Source organism: Podarcis vaucheri (genome assembly GCF_965113315.1).
Source record: "Podarcis vaucheri genome assembly, chromosome: 3".
Classification (NCBI taxonomy): Eukaryota; Metazoa; Chordata; class Lepidosauria; order Squamata; family Lacertidae; genus Podarcis; species Podarcis vaucheri.
The window spans coordinates 85323906-85337659 of record NC_138761.1 but is presented as its reverse complement, the minus strand read 5'-3'; the positions used below and the strand labels follow the sequence as shown (position 1 = coordinate 85337659).

The window sequence follows — 13754 nt, the reverse complement described above, 5'->3', positions numbered from 1 at the left end:
GGATTTGCCCTAATTTCACATACCGGTAAATTAGGCCTATATTAGCAGGAAGTGGCTAGCCTTGTGTCCTACTTTTATAGAGGACAGCCCACCCAAATTTGGTTTTTAAGATGAGGAACCATGAAAAGGTGTAGTAGGAACCTTGGAGATGACTGCCAGCAGTTAGCACAAGGTTACCAGATTTTTTCCAATGAATCCGGGGACACTCTTTAACTTCAATGGATTTTGTATGGGGACTGATTTGTAAATCCAGGGACTGTCCCCGGGAAATGGGGACATCTGGTAACCTTAGGTTAGTATCACTTGGTCATAAGGCTTCACAGGCTCGGTTGCACAATCTGGGTAAAGGAGGGGGAGAAAGTGGCAGTGGCAGGGCATCAGTGAAACAGGATGTGCCCTCCCTGCCTGTGATAAATAACATTCAGCCTTTTGTGTCATAACTTTACATTTTCTATCCCCTGTTTGTGAAAGCTCACATTCCCACCCCCACACTTTTGCATTTTGTGTTTCATACAGCTTTGTACTGTATTTTGTAAACAGAACTACTCCTAGGTACAGATCTTTTAAGGTTTCTTCTCCTTCTTAGCAGAAAGTGATGATAAAGTTGCATAGTGGAATATATTACTTTGGGACTATTAAGGCAGATCCACACCATACATTTATAAATCATATCCAATTCATGTTTAAAGCACATTATTGCCCTCAAAAAATCACGGGAACAGTAGTTTTCTGCCCCTCACAGCTTCAATTCTCTGAAACCCTTAACAAGCTACAGTTTCTATTATTCTTTTGGAGGCACCAGAGAGGTGCCAGAACTGAGTTCCAGTGAGTTCCAGCTGAAAAAAGCCCTGCCTGGGACTGAGCATTTTTAAATGTCATTGATTTGATGGAAGAGTTGAGTACTTCCTTTATTTACTTTGTCACTGAACTCAATGGGGCTGCCAGCGAGAGCTTCACCTTCAGCTACTATTACTGCTGGCTAAGGAAAGGCTTGTTTCTAAAATCATGCGTTGTGATACCCTTGTACCAGCAGCACTGCTATCACAAAGAAAACAAAGTAGACCACAGAGACACGGCAAGAATAGATTCTGGGGACACTAATGCTTGCTTGACAGCACAAGTTAACACTGTACTTCCACTTAATGGAGAACCCCAAATGACCTGCCATATTACACAGGGTTTGCCTCCTCAACCACGATGGAGCATAGCATTCCAGGTAACTGCTGGCCATCAAAATCACAGGGAATGTATACAAGACCTAGCTAGGGTAGGGAACAAAGGTCTGTCCTTTCAAGTTACGCAGCCCAAAGCTACATCATTCAGCCTGTCCTTACGTCCATGCAACTTTGGTTTAGACTTGATTTTGAAGTGCTTACATTCCCTGTCCCAGGTCATCCGACTGCCCGGGTCTGTTTATACATCCCCTTTTTGTCCAACAAATAGCCAGAATTTTTATTTATACCAAGACCTGTGAGGCACAACACCTGCCAATGCCATCTGCTTTGCTAGGGGAAAGGAGGTTAAAAAACAACAACCCACCACCCCTGTGGTTTGTTTAAAATCCATTAACTCCAAGTAACCTTTCCAATACCATTTGTAGTCAAATAAGGTTGGGGGGCTGGGAGAGAAATTGCCTTCCTTATATATACAGTTTATAGAACAACAGCCCAGTGAGTAACATTGAGTGTCACTATCTCCAGCGTCGGACAATTTAAATTGATTAAATTGCTACCTGGCTCAAGAAATGGTCCTGTTTGTAATCTGTTTTTAAAAAAACCAACAGCAATATATGGAATTTCCTTAAAACTCTCCATTCTGAAGAGCTTGGCTTGGTTTCCAGCAGGCATGAGCCCATTCCTCCCTGCTGCATTCATAACACGTCCAAATGGTGGTGGTGTTTGAACAGCCCTGAAGCAGAGGTGCAGTTAGGTAATTTTATGTTCTGAATTTACTGGAGGTTGGGGGGAGGGAAGGTAGGAAGTAATAGGCATTACTTCACTTTGCAGTGGTACCTCGGGTTACAGACACTTCAGGTTACAGATGCTTCAGGTTACAGACTCCGCTAACCCAGAAATAGTACCTTGGACTATATGGAATTGGCAGAAATGACTGGCAGAATCCGTGACCAGGGAGAAGAGTCGGTGGAAGAAGATTGGAAAAAGTTTAAAGACTATTTACAGAAATATTGTAAAATTAATGAATGTTAGAATGATGTTGGATAGAAACTAAGTGGTCTTTAGCTGTAATGCTATAAGGGAATATGAAAAAAAGGACTATTAATAGGTAAAAATCTAATGTTACAATACTTTAAGATTGAAGACTAGGATAAACAAAGAGGGGAGGGATTTGCTGAACTAACAAACTGAATTGGAATACAAAAAAGGGAGGCGTGAGGAGGTCAGGGAAATAAGCAAATGAAAGATAAGTGATGGAAAGACTGAATTGTTTTTAACTATTTTTATTTTGTATTTTTCTTTTTTCTTTTTTTCTTTTGTAATATTTTGAAAATCTTAATAAATATCTTTTTTAAAAAAAACAAAACAGAAATAGTACCTTGGTTAAGAACTTTGCTTTAGGATGAGAACAGAAATCATGCTCCGGCAGCGCGGCAGCAGTGGGAGGCCCCATTAGCTAAAGTGGTACCTCAGGTTAAGAACAGTTTCAGGTTAAGAACTGACCTCCAGAATGAATTAAGTTCTTAACCTGAGGTAGCACTGTACTTCAAATGGTCTTATGCAGCGGGAGGGAGGGGGAACTTTGTAACATGGCAACAACGAAAACGATTTCAGAATCTGGTAAGTCAGCTCTTATTGGTTTGGGAGTCCTGCTCATTCTACAGAGTGCCTGCCTCTTGAATGGCTGTCCCCTTAAATCCAGCCCTGGCAACACTACTGCCCTCAAATATTATGGTTATGGTGTTTCCAGGTCACTCAGGAAATTGATACTTGGTAGTCAAAGGCATTTTTATTACTAGGGAAAAAAATGTGGTTTTTTTAAGGGACTTCTTTACGTCACAGCTGTCAAAATGAAATAAATGCTTAAACAAACGTGAGGTACAAACTTTGCTTAATAAAGAGGCCCAGCAGTTCTAAAGAGATGGGGTGTTGGCCTGTGGCAGCGCAGTGGCCTGTTCCACTCGGATGTGGGGAAAAGGGCTCCCTTCCAGGAGCCAGAAACACACCCATGCTGGCAAAATGAAAACTTCCATTTATTGGTATTAGAAATGTCTTTTTCTAACAGCCATTTTATATTTCTATAAGTGAGCAGTTTATATTCATTTGTTAGAGTGCATCCAGATGTCTTCCCTCAAGGTGGTATTCTTTTTGTTTGCACTGTGTGATATGTCAATATTTTGTTCTGTGAACTGCCCTGAGATCTTGTGAGGTGTATGCTAAACAAACAAACAAACAAACAAACAAACAAACAGTGTACTTCCTCCCCTCCCCCCAGCACACACACAAACATGCAGAGTTAGTACATCAATTGCAATAGTAAATACTTCTGTAAAATGTGTGTTGCACAAGTAACCCAGAGTACTTGCTAGTGGATAAGAAATAGTTAACGATGAGCAGCTCAATTTTTCCTCTCATGTTTACAGAATTTTAACTTCTCACTCGATTTTTAAAAATTAATTGTTGCTGCTGCTTCTTTACATTGCTTTATTATCGATTTTTCCTCTTTGGGATAGAAGTTCAATACAAAATATACATATCTAGAACCTTTTCCCTGAAAAGCAGGCGTTCCCCATATCTGAACAGGATGAAATTACTATTACAATCTCAAGCTTTCCATTAGTCATAGTGTCTAGGGAGCTTCCAAGTCCCCACAGCTTCACTGCCAGTCTTTCTGAATTCTTGATTTTTCTGACTCATTTTCCTCTCACCATCCTGAAGTTTAGACACAAAAGAGGAAAGGGAGGATGCATTTAAATTCATTTGCAAAAAGCTAAAATTCATATCCATTATTTCTGCTGTTTTTATAGAGACAGCATGTGACAATTTGGAAAAAAACCTCTCATTTACTTTTGACAGATCTGTTGTCAAATTCTGCAAGATTATTTTGACCGGAAGATGCCTTTTTTGTGTAGCCTGGGAAGGCAACAGCAACCATGGCATGCAATGTAGGCAGTGTTTTAACACTCTCATAAATATGTTTTTAGTAGAGCTATATGAGGAAGAGAGACTTCTGGGGAAAGGAGCGTGAAAGACCGGCCCAAGACATTTTGGCACCTGAGGTGAACCACAAAATGGTGCCCCTTCTCCACCAGGGAAGAAGCGGCGAGTGAAGATAAATATCAGGACCAAAGCAGGGATAAAGATCTACATTGGAATCTGCTGCCTCTGTGGATCCTGCTGCCTGAGGCAGTCACCTCATCTTGCCTCATAGGTTGTCCGGCCCTGTATGTATGTATTTATTTAACACATGTAAAGCATCTAAAATGTTCTAAGTGCTGTACGGATGCTAAAAGATAACATTCCCTGCCTGTAGGCTCACAGTCTAGTAAGACATGATAAAAAAGGGAAAATGCATGGAGGAGGAAGAGGAAACCAAGAAATGGAGTACACGGATGGGGTCAGGTTAGTCTTTCCCTTGTCATAATATTGTTCCTGGGTGCAACTTCTCAACAGTGCTTGACCACCTGGCCAGTGACTTCCCTTCATTTCTGAAGTCCCAAGCCAAGAACATTGTCAAATGCGTAGGTCATAATAAAAAATACACAATCAATAACTGAACGATAATTTTCTTTTGAAAGAAATATTCTCAGAAGGTGTGGTATGTAATCTTTAACAATTTAATACAGAAATGCTATCTTGTTTCATTAGAAGGGATAACCATGTTTGATATTTTATCTCAAATCAGTTAGAGAATCTGCAAAATAGAATATTCACTATTAAGGAGCCAAATTCATATTCAAACATATTCTAACAAACATATTCAAATCTGATCAGTACTGTAGCCCATCCAGATTTTTAAAAATGGATTGAGAGTAGTTTCAGCTTCTTGTGAGATGAATGCTTTTACGGTTTCAAAGTAAAATGCAATATAAACTAAAATAGCTTTACCAAATTTGGGCACAAATTAGATGGAGGGGGCGGGGGAATGTTCAACTGTAGTCATTCACACAAATGAGGGTGTAAGTATTCTACCAGTATATGCTAGCTGAAGAAAAGATCGTTTTACTTCAGTCTGTCAATCTGTCACTGTTTTCTTCTGTCCATCACACATCCTCAGAAGAGCAGCTACCTCTCGGTGCACTCACATAAGATCTCTGCAGCTACCAAACAACACATTGCTTAGCAATGCCACTTTTATTTTGCAGGGGAAGTGTGGAGTCCTGATGCAGTGCTGTGTTCTCAATTGACATAAGGGCTCCATGCCAGTTCATTGCCAAAAATGCCTTTCTCCCAAGCTGCTGTTTGTGTTCCAGGAGTGCTGTTTTTGAAATAGTACCTTAGGGGGAGAAAGAGTGAAGGAAGGGCCCAGTGATATTAGGTGGGAAACTGATGCAAGGTTCCAGACATCTTATTTTATTTCAAAGTAAACACATTTGTATTAAACACATTTTTCAAAAAGCATAAAGTTTTTTCATATGCTTAGTTGGGATCTCCTTTGGTAGCAGGAGAAAACTAGTTTGTTTCCTCTTCCATGTGACAGCCCTTCAGATACAGTCATACCTTGGTTCTCAAACAGCTTGGTACTCAGACATTTTGGCTCCCAAACACTGCAAAACCGGAACTGAGTGTTCTGGTTTGTGAATGTTTTTTGGAAGCTGAACATCCTACACGGATTCCGATTGAGTGCAGAAAGCTCCTGCAGCCAATCAGAAGCTGTGCCTTGGTTTTTGAACCATTTCAGGAGTCCAACGGTTCGACAACCAATATACGACTGTATTTGAAGGTAGCTCTCATATCTCCTCTCAGTCTCCTCTTTTCCAGGCTAAATATACCCCGCTCCTTTAACTATTCCTCATGGGGCTTGGATCAGTGAGAACACAAATCAACTCAATGGGAATGAAGGCCTTATTTTATTCCTGCTTTGACCAGATTTGTCATATCATTTATGAAAATTCTACACAAGTAAAATTTTATTTTACTTTCCCCATGTTTTTCCATTCTCAACTCATTGATTGATGATTCCTGCATAAACAGAAGATAGCTCTTCAGTTTTACTCAACTGCTCCAGATTTCTAAATCTATCATGTGTGTCTTTCAAAGAAGTATTCCTAGCGAGCAATTACCCATAGTATATATACATACACACCTAAGTGGCTGTAGAAGTTTCCAGATCATTTCTGGCAATGACCTACTCATAAAGAAATCAGTATGTTTTCCCCATTCCTGAGGCAAGACATTAGGTTTCTCAGGCAGGTGGAGGTACAGCTCATTTGTAGGCTACATGCATGTAGATCAAGTGGTCTCCAATTGTATCTGAACTTCCCTTTGTTGTTAGAGGTAAGTGAGAGCATAGCTCAGTGGTAGAACATTTTGTAGTTGAAGGAGTCCCCAGAGCTCAGTCTCCTAGCACTTTCTCTTTAGTACTAATCTTACTTTGGAGTCTGGCAGTTATATTTTCTTCTGTATGTTGCCTCCTTTGTGCTGTCTTTAAAGGATGGATAAATTGAACCATGTTAGATATTTCTAGGCTGAAAAAGGAGAAAAATGACTTTTTTGGGGGGGGGGGTACTCAGCTTAGCCTGTTTTCCAGTGATTCATCCAGATCTTCATTTGTGGGAATCCCCACACTTGAGACCTGTCATTTGACTGTTCTCTCATCCTCCTTGTGCTCTGTTCATCGTTACGCAGTTCTGATGTGCCATTCCAAAATAGAACAAAATGGATAATAACTTTTCAGAGCCAGAAAGTCACATGTGGTTTGACTTATGAAATGAAATATAAAAGCTAGCCAAACTTTCAGTAGAACTGCTGAAGGAGCTTCTAGGTGCAAAAGGAGGGTGTTTTCCAGCTGTCTCCTGGAACGCATCCACTTTGACTATCTGTGGCATCATGGCCTCTCTGGAGACACAGCCTCTGCATTCTGCAGTGCATTTATTTAATTATGCTTGCCTGTAACCTGGTGACTATAGAAATGGGATCTGTGGAAATCCAAAGATTTAGGGTCTTGGTGTAAATGTATCCCTGAGGGCAGCCAGAAAGGGGAAATGTAATGGTCTAAACTGGACCTCAAAAATACATGGGGCTGCAAAGCTAGAAGGTTTGCTGATGTATATTTGTATATTTATTGACTTGAGCTACATACAGTCTTCAGGCCACACAGTGTGGTATATTCCTGCTGAGATGCTAAATACAAAGAAGCACAATTACAATTATTAAGAATAGAAATAATAATCTGGAGAAAATCCATACTGTAACTTTGGTTAACGTGGATAAAATGGGCCCATCAAAGAGAGAAAGGCGGAGAAGAACAGAGGGGCTGGATCTAGACACATCAAAGAAGTGTTTCAGTTAAACACGTTGTAAACTTTGTATGAGAAATCACATTGGCAAAAATGTTGAGGCAGAGAGGAAGGACTCATTCTCTGAGTTTGGGTCTGAATATAGACAAAATGGCCCCTTTCACACACAAGAGTGAAGTAGATTTGTAGGCCTGGGAAAAACCCAAGTTATGCAGAAGTGTCAAATATCATTCAGAGGTAAAAGCAACAACTCTGAATTGGAGATACACACCCCTGCCTGCCAAAAATAATCTAAATGAGGACTGAGCATACTCATCTGGCACAGAATACTCAGTGACTGCTGGGCAGGGTAGGAAAATGGGGGCAGGGAGGAAACGGAATGGAGTGTTCTGCAAAAATGGCTGGCTGAAATGCTAAACTGAGTACTCCATACTGGAACATTATGTTGCAGTTCCCACTTGTCAACTCTATTTCAGTGAAAGCCCAGATTATTTTGGCTCATTTGCTCAAAGGATGGTGGCATGAAAATCAAAGACCAGCAAAGGGATTTGAAAGAACTTCCTCACATTTGGCTTTGTACAAATTAGCATCTTAAAATGCAGCAGGGCTGTCTTCCCCCCACCCCACCAGTGCATTTCAAACTGCATTTGCATTTTACTGTGTGCACCAGGGAGAGGTCAGAGAAGTCTTCACCTGTTTGGTTTTCCCACACCTGCAACCCGCCCCCCCCCCAGCACCTATTTGTGAGTGAACCTGTCACCTGCGCAGCCATCTGCTTGTGTGCAACGTCTGTCTCAAATGTGCACACCACAGTTTAACTGCAAAGCGAATGTGGCTTATGTTTTCAAATGGGATGGAAGTTGGTTTGATGGGAAGCACGTTGGTATTTCTCACAAAACTACAGGATAGATATAGCTTGCGGCTAATGTCGTGTACACTGTTTCAAACACCAGCAGTAGAAGTGTGCTGGAGGCAGAGTAAACAGTAATGTACACAACCAGTAAAGTACACATTATACTCTTGACAGGTCTTCTTGTATGGAACTGTGCCATCTAACAATACATTCCTATGAGTTATTCGTATGAGGTGCCCCGTTCCCTTGACAAAGCTATCAGTATATCTACATAACAATATAACCACTATAAAGGATTATTTTTGAGATCAGAGTGTTCTTCACTTTGCTGATCACAGCAAATGCGCTAGTATTAAAGCTCTTTACCCTTTTAGGATCTTTAATGCAAATGATGGTCACTAATAAATTCAGTTTGAAGGGATGATAAACTAGTCCCAGCAATAGTGAAGTTTTATGTGGATACATTGTATTTATATATTTTTCCAGAAACATCAAATCCTTGGTGCAATTATTCTCTGTTCTACAGTCATACCTATATGGAAACCAGGATAATGTTCCACGGAAGCTGTTGCACCACACACGTCTTTAAAACGTCTAGAAAAAGTGGTGGGAATACAATTCTATTAGGACACTTTTAGACATGCACTATAGCAATTTTGTATCAAGAAGCAGAAGGAGTGTTTAGACAGCTTTCAGAACAAGAAACAATGGTTACCAAAAAAGCTTACATGGGGTGGAGGATGAATCACACCACAAACACAACTACTGGATCTGATCTGACATTCCAGCTGGTAGAATCGCAGTTAAATCTCATTTTTACCACATGACTTGCAATCCTAGCTCCTTCAGATATGGCTCCTCTAAATCATTAAACAAAACACAAGTTGCTATTCTGAGAATTTTTCATGATGGGACCTGAACTATTTGGTTAAAAATGTCAAACCAAAATTGGATCCCCAAATCACTGCATCCGTTCTCAATGACATCTCTAGAAAATAAATAGCATTTTCTAATCCTGGGGGTGGGAATGGTTGACATCATTAATGGTCAGGCTACATGGGAGAGCAGTAGACCCATGTGTCAGAGTGGAATTGCTTCCCAATCCCTATAAAGAAAAAGGGCAACTTAAAGTGCAGTTAGGCAAACAGAACGGAATCACCGTGCTTTTCTGTCGTCGGTGCAGTTGCTTTTATTGGTAGGGCTCCAAAACCAGAAGTCAAGAGAAGTGGCAGATCATCTGCTCTGCATGTAGAATGTTCTGGGTGCAATCCCTGGCATTTCCAAGTAGGTTTGCGAACCCTGCCTGTGACCCTAAGAGCCACTGCTGGTCAATGAGGACAGTAAAGGTAAAGGGACCCCTGACCATTAGGTCCAGTCGTGACCGACTCTGGGGTTGCAGTGCTCATCTCGCTTTATTGGTGGCCGAGGGAGCCGGTGTACACCTTCCGGGTCATGTGGCCAGCATGACTAAGCCGCTTCTGTGAACCAGAGCAGCACACGGAAATGCCGTTTACCTTCCCGCCGGAGATTCAAACCGCTGACCTTCTGATCGGCAAGCCCTAGGCTCTGTGGTTTAACCCACAGCGCCACCCATGAGGACTCAATATAAGGCAGTTTCCTTGGCTATATCTACTGGGGGTTTGCCTGAGACTCTGGAGAGGCGATGCCAACTGGGTACCAGCTAGATGAACAAACAGACCAATCTAGTGTATAGAAGCTTGTGTCATCTTCAGTTGTATTTTGCCCCTGAGGTCCTGTGGAGTTTCCTGAAAATGTAGCAGGAACAGCAGGTTCTCTCCCCCCCCCCATCTTGAATTAAATAATACTTTGCGAGACATTAATGAGTTCAGCGTAATAAATGGATTAACATTTGAAAGCAGAAAGATGCCTTCAACCAAAAGTTCAGGTGAGTTTTTTATTTTTATTTTTTTTAAAAAGCCGGAAGGGGTCTTGTCATGTCACAAAGGGAGCCGCCACTCTCTTTTCTTACAATACCCAACAGCAGAATGGAACCAAAAGAGCTGTAGCCTTTGTGTAGGTGGAATACTGAAAAACAGTACAATAAAAGGCCGACAATTCTCCTTGGAATGAGCCTTCATTAGTATCTTGGCAGCATGCCCACGTGCCACAGAAAAACTCACATTTGGTTCACACTTTTTCTTCAGCATGGCTAAGAGCTGATGGCTGCAGACACGTGACGGCATCTTTGGCATATGAGCCGGAATACTGGATGGGAGATGGAGACCGACTTCTCAGTTTCTCCAGTGAGGCAGAGAATTGTTTGAAATTTTAGCCTAGTTAAAATTCTTGCACCAGAGCCTTCTCTCAGCCTGGCCCCATTTTCTTCTCTTACGATTATTCTGCTTCCAGGGGAAAATGTTTACCCAGTTTGCATCTGGGAAAGCGATTGGAATTTCCAAATATAAAGGATGTTGTTGATAAGGCGAAGACAAAATAATGCTGTTTTGATGCTGCTGTTTGGTTTTTGGAATGTAAAACTACAGAGCTGCCAAGCTCTATGAATGCTTGGAACAAAATTTTGACTGACAATTTTAGACATCGGCACTGGGGCTTTATGCTCAGATGTAAACTTCCAAGCATAAAACTAATCACTAAGGAGAAGGATAGGAGGGCATTAGGACCCTTCTCTCACTATGTTAGATTTTTTCCTAATCTATTGCTCAAATTATTTTTTGACATTTGGAAATTATATTTTTCAGTGTGCGTGTGGGAAGTCTAAATAGTTCTTCCGTATCTAAGAAGCTGATTTTTTTTTTTAAATTGTAAGAACACTTCTGTCTCATGGCCCAAGTCACTGGCAACACCACCTTGGTGTGTTATGATGGCCACAACAACTATTTGCAGTTGAACAATCTGCAAAGAGAGCCTATGATGTGATGAGCAAGACTTAAGCATGCAATCTTTGGTGACAAGGGGATGCTCCATATAGTACCAAGAGAAACTATGCATTTTCTGAAATAACTCTTTAGTGCAGGGATGGACTTTGGCATTTCAAATTTCAGCAGCACCTTGTGCAAGGCCAAAATTCAGCACCCCCTGCCTCATGCCTTCTGTTCTGCTTAATTCAATACATCATAGTTGCAATGCCCTGCAGCACTCCCTAGATGGACTGGGCCTCAAATATTACCGGATATATTTTAAAGAGCAATACAATGAATGTTTTAATAGACCAGTTGCACTGACTCCAATCATCATGAAGTGTTTTGAGAAACTGGTGCGCCGTCACATTATCTCCTGTCTTCCATCAACTTTTGACAACTACCAGTTTGCATACAGAGCAAATAGATCCACAGAAGACGCCATCAATACCACTCTCCATGCTGCTCTGTCCCATCTGGAGCAGCCGGGGAGTTATGTGAGGCTGCTGTTTGTGGATTTTAGCTCTGCTTTTAACACTATCCTCCCCCATAGACTGGTGTCCAAGCTAGAGGCGATTGGACTCTCCAACTCCACCTGTCTCTGGGTTTTGGATTTTTTTGTCAGAACGTTCCCAGAGGGTTAGAGTAGGGTCACACATGTCCACAGCCCTTAGCCTTAACACCGGCTCACCACAGGGTTGTGTGTTGAGTCCCCTGCTCTACACTATCTATACGTATGACTGTACAGCCATCTATTCCAGCAACAAAATCATCAAGTTTGCTGATGACACTACGGTGGTAGGGCTCATTTCAGGAGGGGATGAGTCCGCCTATCGGGACGAGGTGGAGCGGCTCTGTGTTTGGTGTGGAGAGAACAATCTGGCTCTTAATACGGCTAAGACCAAGGAATTGGTGGTGGATTACAGGAAAAAAAAGGCGGACATTCAGCCCTTGTATATCAACGGGGAACGGGTGGAGAGGGTGGCGGAATTCAGGTTTTTGGGAGTAGCTATCGATCAGGGCATGACTTGGAGCGCACATACCACTGCTCTGGTGAAGAAGGCCCAGCAGAGAATTTATTTCCTCAGACTTTTAAATAAGAACAATCTGAGTGAGGGACTGCTGGTGTCCTTCTACCGAGGCTCCATAGAGAGCATTCTTACATACTGTATTTGTGCTTGGTTCTCCAGTTGTACAGCTAGGGAGAGGAAGGTGCTCCAGAAGGTCATAACCACAGCCCAAAGGATTATTGGTCATCCTCTCCCATCTTTGGAAGAACTGTACGGTTCCCGTTGTCTTAGGAAAGCAAATAACATCCTGCAGGATTCATCTCACCCGGGACACTGTCTGTTTGCACTACTGCCTTCTGGCAGAAGATATAGAAACATCAAGTCAAAGACAAATAGACTGAAAAACAGTTTCTATCCAAGAGCTGTGGCCCTTTTGAATGCTGTAACTCGTTAGTGTGACCTGGGAGTTTGATGGGTGTGGTGTGGGTGTGGCAGGAATGTGGTTTGTTTGGTTGTTGTTGTTGTCTTGCTTTTGTTGTTTTAAGGGATGGCATCCAATTTCGTTGCACTTTGTGCAATGTTGCACTTGTGTAATGACAATAAAGAATCTATCTATCTATCTATCATCTATCTTAATGAGCATTGTGGACATTTTTCACTCTGGCAAAGAAGTGGAAATCGGCCCTAAGGAAGAAGCCTAGCAAAAGTGAGAACTCTATGTATGAATGACAACATTTGATAGACCACTAGCGATTGCATTTTTTAGAGGTCCACGAGACATGACATAATGCATGCCTAATTTTTAAAAACCATGCTCTCTCTTTTTTCAAGACTACATACACTCTAAATATCTAGCCAAGCAAGCGAAATCTTACTCATATCAGCTGTTTCATACAACTCTATGGAAGTAAAATAGTGCCCTCTAAAGGAATTCTGTTTGCCTACAGTTGATTAAATAGCTTTTCCCATTCCAATTCCTTGTCCAGGAAAATAACAGTCATAAGCTAGAAACTAGAAAGAGGCACTATTATGGAAAATATTCCAGATCATTTCAAGTTGGTGGAATGAAACAGACTCTCCTCAACATTTAACCAGTCATATAGTTACTAAGATGTGCAATTCATTTAAAGAAAGGAAAGATGAGCTTCACACACCCATTGGCAATTCATTCATTTTTAGGGAATGCTTTATTCCCCAAACGACTTATTTTTTGTCACCAGAAATTCTGATGAGTTATCAGAATGGGAGGTGGTTGGTGGAGAGTTCTGATGCCAGAGTGGGGTGCATAAAGTTGTGCCTCAAAATCACATACTCTTTGAATATGTAAGCATTTTTTTTTTTTTTTGCCTAGATGTCATTTAAACAAACCATTTATTTATAGAGTTGTGGTAGTTAAAAGTGACTCTGCAACTGCACCCTTTGTTATGAGGCCTGGTTAACTGTGCTGCTGCACCTGTTAATCTTTGTTATGAAGAACAAGCCTGCAACCACTTGGGTATGTATTTGTAGGCTTGAGTTTGTCTCTTTACTTTACAGGTCAGCCTTCTCTAACAATAATCAAAAAGCTACCCACATGACGATTCCAAGAAGACACCCAT

General features: G+C 41.4%; 1 long non-coding RNA gene across 1 annotated transcript in view; it reads left to right on the top strand.

Annotated features, from left to right (window-relative positions):
- Positions 1-13754, top strand: part of LOC309529966 — a 154444-nt gene that overhangs the window by 107650 nt on the left and 33040 nt on the right. The window lies entirely within an intron of this gene.